The sequence below is a fragment of the Arachis stenosperma genome, chromosome 9 (assembly GCF_014773155.1).
Source record: "Arachis stenosperma cultivar V10309 chromosome 9, arast.V10309.gnm1.PFL2, whole genome shotgun sequence".
Taxonomy (NCBI): domain Eukaryota; kingdom Viridiplantae; phylum Streptophyta; class Magnoliopsida; order Fabales; family Fabaceae; genus Arachis; species Arachis stenosperma.
Genome location: NC_080385.1, coordinates 120,371,731 through 120,380,980, shown reverse-complemented (window position 1 = coordinate 120,380,980; position 9,250 = coordinate 120,371,731). Strand labels below are relative to the sequence as shown.

General features: G+C 40.6%; 1 non-coding gene across 1 annotated transcript; it reads right to left on the bottom strand.

The window, feature by feature from the left end:
- Positions 1-3,843: 3,843 nt before the first annotated feature.
- LOC130953174 (small nucleolar RNA R71) lies at positions 3,844-3,951 on the bottom strand. Its single transcript, XR_009075347.1, has one exon. It is a non-coding gene; the product is annotated as a small nucleolar RNA R71 (small nucleolar RNA).
- Positions 3,952-9,250: the final 5,299 nt, after the last annotated feature.

Here is a 9,250-nt window from a genome sequence, read left to right as displayed (position 1 = left end):
TAGTTTTTAGTATATTTTTATTAGTTTTTAGTTAAAATTCACTTTTCTGGACTTTACTATGAGTTTGTGTGTTTTTCTATGATTTCAGGTATTTTCTGACTGAAATTGAGGGACCTGAGCAAAAATCTGATCCAGAGACTCAAAAGGACTGCAGATGCTGTTGGATTTTGACCTCCCTGCACTCGAAGCGGATTTTCTGGAGCTACAGAAGCCCAATTGGCGCGCTCTCAACGGCGTTGGAAAGTAGACATCCTGGGCTTTCCAGCAATATATGATAGTCCATACTTTGCCCAAGATTTGATGGCCCAAACCGGCGTTCAAAGTCACCTCAAGAAATCCCAGCGTTAAACGCTGGAACTGGCACCCAAATGGGAGTTAAACGCCCAAACTGGCACTAAAGCTGGCGTTTAACTCCAAGGAGAGTCTCTACACGAAATTTCTTCATTGCTCAGCCCAAGCACACACCAAGTGGGCCCGGAAGTGGATTTTTATGTCATTTACTCATATGTACTAGTTTTCTATAAGTAGGACCTTTTACTAAAACATCTGAGAACATCTTGGTAGCTATCTTTGAGTTTTATGCTATCTTAGATCATTGGGAGGCTGGCCATTCGGCCATGCCTGGACCTTATGCTTATGTATTTTCAACGGTGGAGTTTCTACACACCATAGATTAAGGTGTGGAGCTCTGCTGTACCTCGAGTATTAATGCAATTACTATTGTTCTTCCATTCAATTCCGCTTGTTCTTTATCCAAGATATCACTTGTTCTTCAACATGATGAAGGTGATGATTGACGCCCATCACCATTCTCACCCATGAACAAGGTGACTGACAACCATTCTTGTTCTACAAGCATCTGAGGCTTAGTGAATATCTCTTGGATTCTTCGGAATCTTCGTGGTATAGGCAGGACCTGATGGCGGCATTCAAGAGAATCCGGAAGGTCTAACCTTGTCTGTGGTATTCTGAGTAGGATTCAATGATTGAATGACTGTGACGTGCTTCAAACCTGTAACCTACTGGGCGTTAGTGACAGACGCAAAAGAGTTATTCTATTCCGGTAGGGGAGGGAACCAAACTGGTGATTGGCAGCACTGTGACAGAGTGTGTGCATTAGCTTTCACTACGCGAATGGGAGGTAGCTGCTGACAACAGTGAAACCTTACACGAGCTTGCCATGGAAAGGAGTAAGAAAGGATTGGATGAAGGCATTAGGAAAGCAGAGAGACGGAAGGGAAGGCATCTTCATACACTTGTCTGAAGCTCTTACACCAATGATATACATAAGTATCTCTATCCTTATCTTTTATGTTATTTTCGTTCATCACCATATACATCTGAGTTTGCCTGACTAAGATTTACAAGATGACCATAGCTTGCTTCAATACTAACAATCTCCGTGGGATCGACCCTTACTCACGTAAGGTTTATTACTTGGACGACCCAGTGCACTTGCTGGTTAGTTGTGCGAAGTTGTGTAATGCCATGGTATTGAGCCACCAAGTTCTTGGAGCCATTACCGGGGATTATTTGAGTTGTGAAAAAGTATTGTTCACAATTTTGCGACACCAAGTTTTTGGCGCCGTTGCCGGGGATTGTTCAAGTTTTGAGCAAGCTTTTGGTAACATCAGTGCCAAGATCCGGCAACAACATCAAGTTTTTGGTGTTATTGCCCGGGATTGTTTAGGCTGGACAACTGACGGTTCATCTTGTTGCTTAGATTAGGTATTATTTTTTTCGAAATTCTTGAAGATGAATTCTAGAGTTTCATGATGATTTGTTGAAATCTGGCTGGCTGAGAAGCCATGTCTAATCTCATTGGACCGAGGTTTCAACTTATCACCACAAGAGCTTGTTGATTTTCATCAATTTTGCTCTTGGAGCAGTGATCTGCTAAGATTTGGCTGACCTTTGGTCATGTCTAGTGTTTTGGACCGAAGCTTTCTTTGAAAGCTTGGCTGGCTGTGAAGCCATGTCTAATTCCTGGACCGGAGTCTTAGACTAGCATTGCACTGATTCCTGGAATTCTCATTAAGAATTTTGATGCCTTTTCCCACTTAATTTTCGAAAAACACAAAAAAAATTACAAAATCATAAAAAGACCAAAAATATTTTTCTTGTTTGAGTCTAGTGTCTCATCTTAAGTTTGGTGTCAAATGCATGTTTTTGTTATATATTTCGAATCCATGCATATATTTCTTTGTTTTGATCTTTGAATTCTCTTGACTTGAGTGTTTATGTGTCTCATATGCATTCTCATATTGTTAGTGTCAGTAGTATACAAACTGCTAAGTTTGGTGTCTTGCATGCATTGTTAATTGATTCCTTTTGCATTTTGATTATTAAAAATCCAAAAATATTTTTAATTTGTGTCTTTTCAAGTCAATGATACAAAGAATTGAAGATTCAGAACATACTGCAGAGGAATTATACAGAAAAAGTTGAGCATTCAAAAATGCCCAGTGAAGAAGGCAGACTGGCGTTTAAACGCCAGCCAGGGCACCTGGTTGGGCGTTTAACGCCCAAAGAGGTAGCATTTTGGGCGTTAAACGCCAGAATGTATACCATTCTGGGCGTTTAACGCCAGGATGGTGCTAGGGGGAAGATTTTGTTTTCAAATCAATTTTTTTTAGTTTTTCAAAATCAAATCTTTTTCAAATCAAATCTTTTCAATCAAATGTTTTCAAAATCAATTTCTTTCCTTTTTAAAAGATACTTACTAACAATTAATGATTTGATTGAACATCTCAAAAATTGTTGCCTTTTCTGTTGAGAAAGGTTTTATGTTTGAATCATATCTTTTCTTGTTAGGCAAGTCATTAATTTTTAAAATCATATCTTTTCAAAGTGTTTTCAAATCATATCTTTTAAAATTGTTTTCAAATCATATCTTCTCAATCACATCTTTTTAAAACCATAACTTTTCAATTAAATCTTTTTAACCACATCTTTTTCAAATTAGTTTTCAATCAAATCTTTTTAATTTCTAATTTCAAATCTTTTTCAAAAATCACTTGATTTCTTTTTCACTTTTAATTTTCGAAAATTATCAATCAAATTTTCAAAATGTTTTTAAAATCTCTTAATTGAATTTTCGAAAATTCTCTTCCCTCCTTCCCACATCCTTCTATTTATGGAGTACCACTCCTTCTGAATGCACAATTCGAACCTTATCTAATTAAAGTTCGAATTCATCTTCTCCTTCTTCTTTCTATTTCTCTTTTCCTCTGACATCTCAAGGAATCTCTATACTGTGACATAGAGGATTCCACACTTTCTGTTTCTCTTCTCTTTCATATGAGCAGGAGCAGAGACAAAGGCATTCTTGTTGAGGCTGATCCTGAACCCGAAAGGACCTTGAAGAGAAAGCTAAGAGAAGCCAAAACACAACTCTCTTTAGAGCACCTGACCGAATTCTTCAAGGAAGAAGAACAAATGGCAGCCGAAAACAACAACAATGCCAACAATGCAAGGAAGGTGCTTGGTGACTTTACTGCACCTACTCCTGATTTCTATGGAAGAAGCATCTCTGTCCCTGCCATTGGAGCAAACAACTTTGAGCTTAAGCCTCAATTAGTTTCTCTAATGCAACAGAATTGCAAGTTTCATGGACTTCCAATGGAAGATCCTCATCAGTTTTTAGCTGAGTTCTTGCAAATCTGTGACACAGTCAAGACTAATGGGGTTAACCCTGAGGTCTATAGACTGATGCTATTCCCTTTTGCTGTAAGAGACAGAGCTAGAATATGGTTGGATTCTCAACCTAAAGAAAGCCTGGACTCTTGGGAAAAGCTAGTCAATGCCTTCTTGGCAAAGTTCTTTCCACCACAAAGATGGAGTAAGCTTAGAGTGGAAGTCCAAACCTTCAGACAGAAGGATGGAGAATCCCTCTATGAAGCTTGGGAAAGATACAAACAATTAATCAGAAGATGTCCCTCAGACATGCTTTCTGAATGGAGCATCATAGGTATTTTCTATGATGGTCTCTCTGAACTATCCAAGATGTCTTTGGATAGCTCTGCTGGAGGATCTCTTCATCTGAAGAAGACGCCTGCAGAAGCTCAAGAATTGATTGAAATGGTTGCAAATAACCAATTCATGTACACTTCTGAAAGGAATCCTGTTAACAATGGGACTAGTCAGAAGAAAGGAGTTCTTGAGATTGACACTCTGAATGCCATATTGGCTCAGAATAAAATATTGACTCAACAAGTCAATTTGATTTCTCAAAGTCTGTCTGGAATGCAAAATGCACCAAACAGTACTAAGGATGCTTCATCTGAGGAAGAAGCTTATGATCCTGAGAACCCTTCCATGGAAGAGGTGAATTACCTAGGAGAACCCTATGGTAACACCTATAATTCTTCATGGAGAAATCACCCAAATCTCTCATGGAAGAATCAAGAGAGACCTCAACAAGGTTTCAATAATAATGGTGGAAGAAACAGGTTTAACAATGGTAAGCCTTTTCCATCATCTTCTCAGCAACAGACAGAGAGTTCTAAGCAGAATACTTCTGACTTAGCAACAATGGTCTCTGATCTAATAAAGACCACTCAAAGTTTCATGACTGAAACTAGATCCTCCATTAGGAATTTGGAAGGACAAGTGGGTCAGCTGAGCAAGAAAATTACTGAACTTCCCCCAAGCACTCTCCCAAGTAACACTGAAGAAAATCCAAAAGGAGAGTGCAAAGCCATAAATATGGCCGAATTCTGGGAGGAAGAAGAGGCAGTGAACGCCACTGAGGAAGGCTTCACTGGACGTCCACTGGCCTCCAATGAGTTCCCCAATGAGGAACCTTGGGAGTCTGAGGCTCAAACTGAGACCATAGAGATTCCCTTGGACTTACTACTGCCTTTCATGAGCTCTGATGAGTATTCTTCCTCTGAAGAGGAGGAGTATGTCACTGAGGAGCAAGTTGCTAAATACCTTGGAGCAATCATGAAGCTGAATGACAAGTTATTTGGAAATGAGACTTGGGAGGATGAACCCCCTTTGCTCACCAAAGAACTGGATAACTTGTCTAGGCAGCAATTGCCTCAAAAGAGGCAAGATCCTGGGAAGTTTTCTATACCTTGTACCATAGGCACCATGACCTTCAAGAAGGCCTTGTGTGACTTGGGGTCAAGTGTAAACCTCATGCCCCTCTCTGTAATGGAGAAATTAGGGATCTTTGAGGTGCAAGCTGCAAAAATCTCACTAGAGATGGCAGACAACTCAAGAAAACAAGCCTATGGACTTGTAGAGGATGTTCTGGTTAAGGTTGAAGACCATTACATTCCTACTGATTTCATAGTCTTAGAGACTGGGAAGTGCATGGATGAATCCATCATCCTTGGCAGACCCTTCCTAGCAACAGCAAAGGCTGTGATTGATGTTGATAGAGGAGAGTTGATCATTCAAGTGAATGAAGAATCCTTGGTGTTTAAGGCCCAAGGATATCCCTCTGTCATCATGGAGAAGAAGCATGAAGAGCTTCTCTCAAAACAGAGCCAAACAGAGCCCCCACAGTCAGACTCTAAGTTTGGTGTTGGGAGGCCACAATCAAACTCTAAGTTTGGTGTTGAACCCCCACATTCAAACTCTAAGTTTGGTGTTGGGAAGTTCCAACACGGTTCTGAGCATCTCTGAGGCTCCATGAGAGTCCTCTGTCAAGCTAATGACAGTAAAGAAGCGCTTGTTGGGAGGCAACCCAATGTTTTATAATTAATTATTTTCTTTTGTTATTTTATCTTTTTTTTGTTGGTTGATGATCATAAGAAGTCACAAAAACAATGAAAAAAGCAAAAACAGAATGAAAAACAGGAAGAGAAACAGCACACCCTGGAGGAAGATGCTGCTGGCGTTTAAACGCCAGTCAGCCTAGCTGTTGGGCGTTTAACGCCCAGTCTGGCACTATTCTGGGCGTTTAACGCCAGAAAGGGGCACCAGACTGGCGTTAAACGCCAGTAAAGGGCAAAAACCTGGCGTTAAACGCCAGGAATGGGCACCAGCCCGGCGTTTAACGCCAGAAAAGGCTCAAAACGTGGATTTTGATGCCATTTGGTGCAAGGATGCCTTTTCCTTGACACTACAGGATCTGTGGACCCCACAGGACCCTACCATCACTCTCTCTCTTCTTCCCCCATTCACCAATCACCTCAACACCTCTTCCCCAAAAACCCCTCACCTATCAAATCCCATCTTTCTCTTCACCACTCACATCCATCCTTCATAAAACCCCACCAACCTCACCCTTCAAATTCAAACCACTTTCCCTCCAAACCCACCCTCAAATGGCCGAACCCTCATCCCCCTCTTTCCTATATAAACCTCTCTTTACCCCTTCATTTTCCACAACCTAAACACCCTTTCTTCCCTTCTTGGCCGAACACACTACCATCTCCCTCTTCCTCATTTCTTCTTCTTCTACTCTCTTCTTTCTTCTTTTGCTCGAGGACGAGCAAACATTTTAAGTTTGGTGTGGTAAAAGCGTTGCTTTTTCATAACCATTTATGGCATCCAAGGCCGGAGAAACCTCTAGAAAGAGGAAAGGGAAGGCAAAGGCTTCCACCTCCGAGTCATGGGAGATGGATAGATTCCTCTCAAGGGTGCATCAAGTCCACTTCTATGAAGTTGTGGCCTTGAAGAAGGTGATCCCCGAAGTCCCCTTTTCACTCAAAAAGGGTGAATATCCGGAGATCCGCCATGAGATCCGAAGAAGAGGTTGGGAAGTACTTACCAACCCCATTCAACAAGTCGGAATCTTGATGGTTCAAGAGTTCTATGCCAATGCATGGATCACCAAGAACCATGACCAAAGTGTGAACCCGGATCCAAAGAATTATCTTACTATGGTTCGGGGGAAATACTTGGATTTTAGTCCGGAAAGTGTGAGGGTGGCGTTCAACTTGCCTATGATGCAAGGAGATGAGCATCCTTACACTAGAAGGGTCAACTTTGATCAAAGGTTGGACCAAGTCCTCACAGTCATATGTGAAGAGGGCGCACAATGGAAGCAAGATTCAAGAGGAAAGCCGGTCCAATTGAGAAGGCATGACCTCAAACCCGTGGCTAGAGGATGGTTAGGGTTCATACAACGCTCAATCATTCCCACTAGCAACCGGTCCGAAGTTACCATAGACCGGGCCATCATGATTCATAGCATCATGATTGGAGAAGAAATAGAGGTTCATGAGGTTATAGCCCAAGAACTCTATAGGGTGGCGGACAAGACCTCTACCTTGGCAAGGTTAGCCTTTCCTCACCTCATTTGTCACCTCTGTTATTCAGTGGGAGTTGACATAGAGGGAGACATCACCATTGATGAGGACAAGCCCATCACTAAGAAAAGGATGGAGTACACAAGAGATCCCACTCATCATGAGATCCCTGAGATTCCTCAAGGGATGAATTTTCCTCCACAAGACTATTGGGGGCAACTAAACACCTCCCTAGGAGAGTTGAGTTCCAATATGGGACAACTAAGGGTGGAGCACCAAGAACACTCCATTCTCCTCCATGAAATTAGAGAAGAACAAAGAATCATGAGAGAGGAGCAACAAAGGCAAGGAAGAGACATTGAGGAGCTCAAGCACTCCATAGGACCTTCAAAAGCAAGGAAGAGCCGCCATCACTGAGGTGGACCCATTCCTTGATTTCCTTGTTCTTTATTCTTATGTTTTTCGATTTTTATGCTTTATGTTATCCATGCTTGTGTCTTATGATCATTAGTGTCTTAGTGTCTATGCCTTAAAGTTATGAATGTCCTATGAATCCATCACCTTTCTTGAATAAAAATGTGCTTAATTGAAAAAGGAAGAATTGCATGAATTTTGAATTTTATAATAGTTTAATTATTTTGATGTGGTGGCAATATTTTTGTTCTCTGAATGTATGCTTAAACAGTGCATATGTATCTTGAATTTGAGGTTCATGAATGTTGGCTCTTGAAAGAATGATGAAAAAGGAGACATGTTATTGAGGATCTGAAAAATCAATAAAATGATTCTTGAAGCAAGAAAAAGCATTGCTATTCAAAAAAAAAAAAAATAAAAAAAAAAATAAAAAAAATAAAAAATAAAAAATAAAATATTTTCGAAAAAAAAAAAGAGAAAAAGAAAGAAATAAAGTTGTGATCCAAGGCAAATAAGAGTGTGCTTAAGAACCCTGGACACCTCTAATTGGGGACTTTAGCAAAGCTGAGTCACAATCTGAAAAGGTTCACCCAATTATGTGTCTGTGGCATGTATGTATCCGGTGGTAATACTGGAAAGACAGAGTGCTTTGGGCCACAGCCAAGACTCAATAAATAGCTATGTTCAAGAATCATCATACTTTACTAGGAGAATCATTAACACTATCTGGATTCTAAGTTCCTAAAGAAGCCAACCATTCTGAATTTCAAAGGATAGATTGAGATGCCAAAACTGTTCAGAGGCAAAAAGTTAAAAGCCCCGCTCATCTAATTAATACTGATCTTCACAGATGTTTTGGAATTCATTGCATATTCTCTTCCTTTTATCTATTTGATTTTCAGTTGCTTGGGGACAAGCAACAATTTAAGTTTGGTGTTGTGATGAGCGGATGATTTGTATACTTTTTGGCATTGTTTTTAGTATGTTTTTGATATGATCTAGTTAGTTTTAGTATATTTTATTAGTTTTTAGTTAAAATTCACTTTTCTGGACTTTACTATGAGTTTGTGTGTTTTTCTGTGATTTCAGGTATTTTCTGGCTGAAATTGAGGGACCTGAGCAAAAATCTGATCCAGAGACTCAAAAGGACTGCAGATGCTGTTGGATTCTGACCTCCCTGCACTCGAAGCGGATTTTCTGGAGCTACAGAAGCCCAATTGGCGCGCTCTCAACGGCGTTGGAAAGTAGACATCCTGGGCTTTCCAGCAATATATGATAGTCCATACTTTGCCCAAGATTTGATGGCCCAAACCGGCGTTCAAAGTCACCTCAAGAAATCCCAGCGTTAAACGCTGGAACTGGCACCCAAATGGGAGTTAAACGCCCAAACTGGCACTAAAGCTGGCGTTTAACTCCAAGGAGAGTCTCTACACGAAATTTCTTCATTGCTCAGCCCAAGCACACACCAAGTGGGCCCGGAAGTGGATTTTTATGTCATTTACTCATCTATGTACTAGTTTTCTATAAGTAGGACCTTTTACTAAAACATCTGAGAACATCTTGGTAGCTATCTTTGAGTTTTATGCTATCTTAGATCATTGGGAGGCTGGCCATTCGGCCATGCCTGG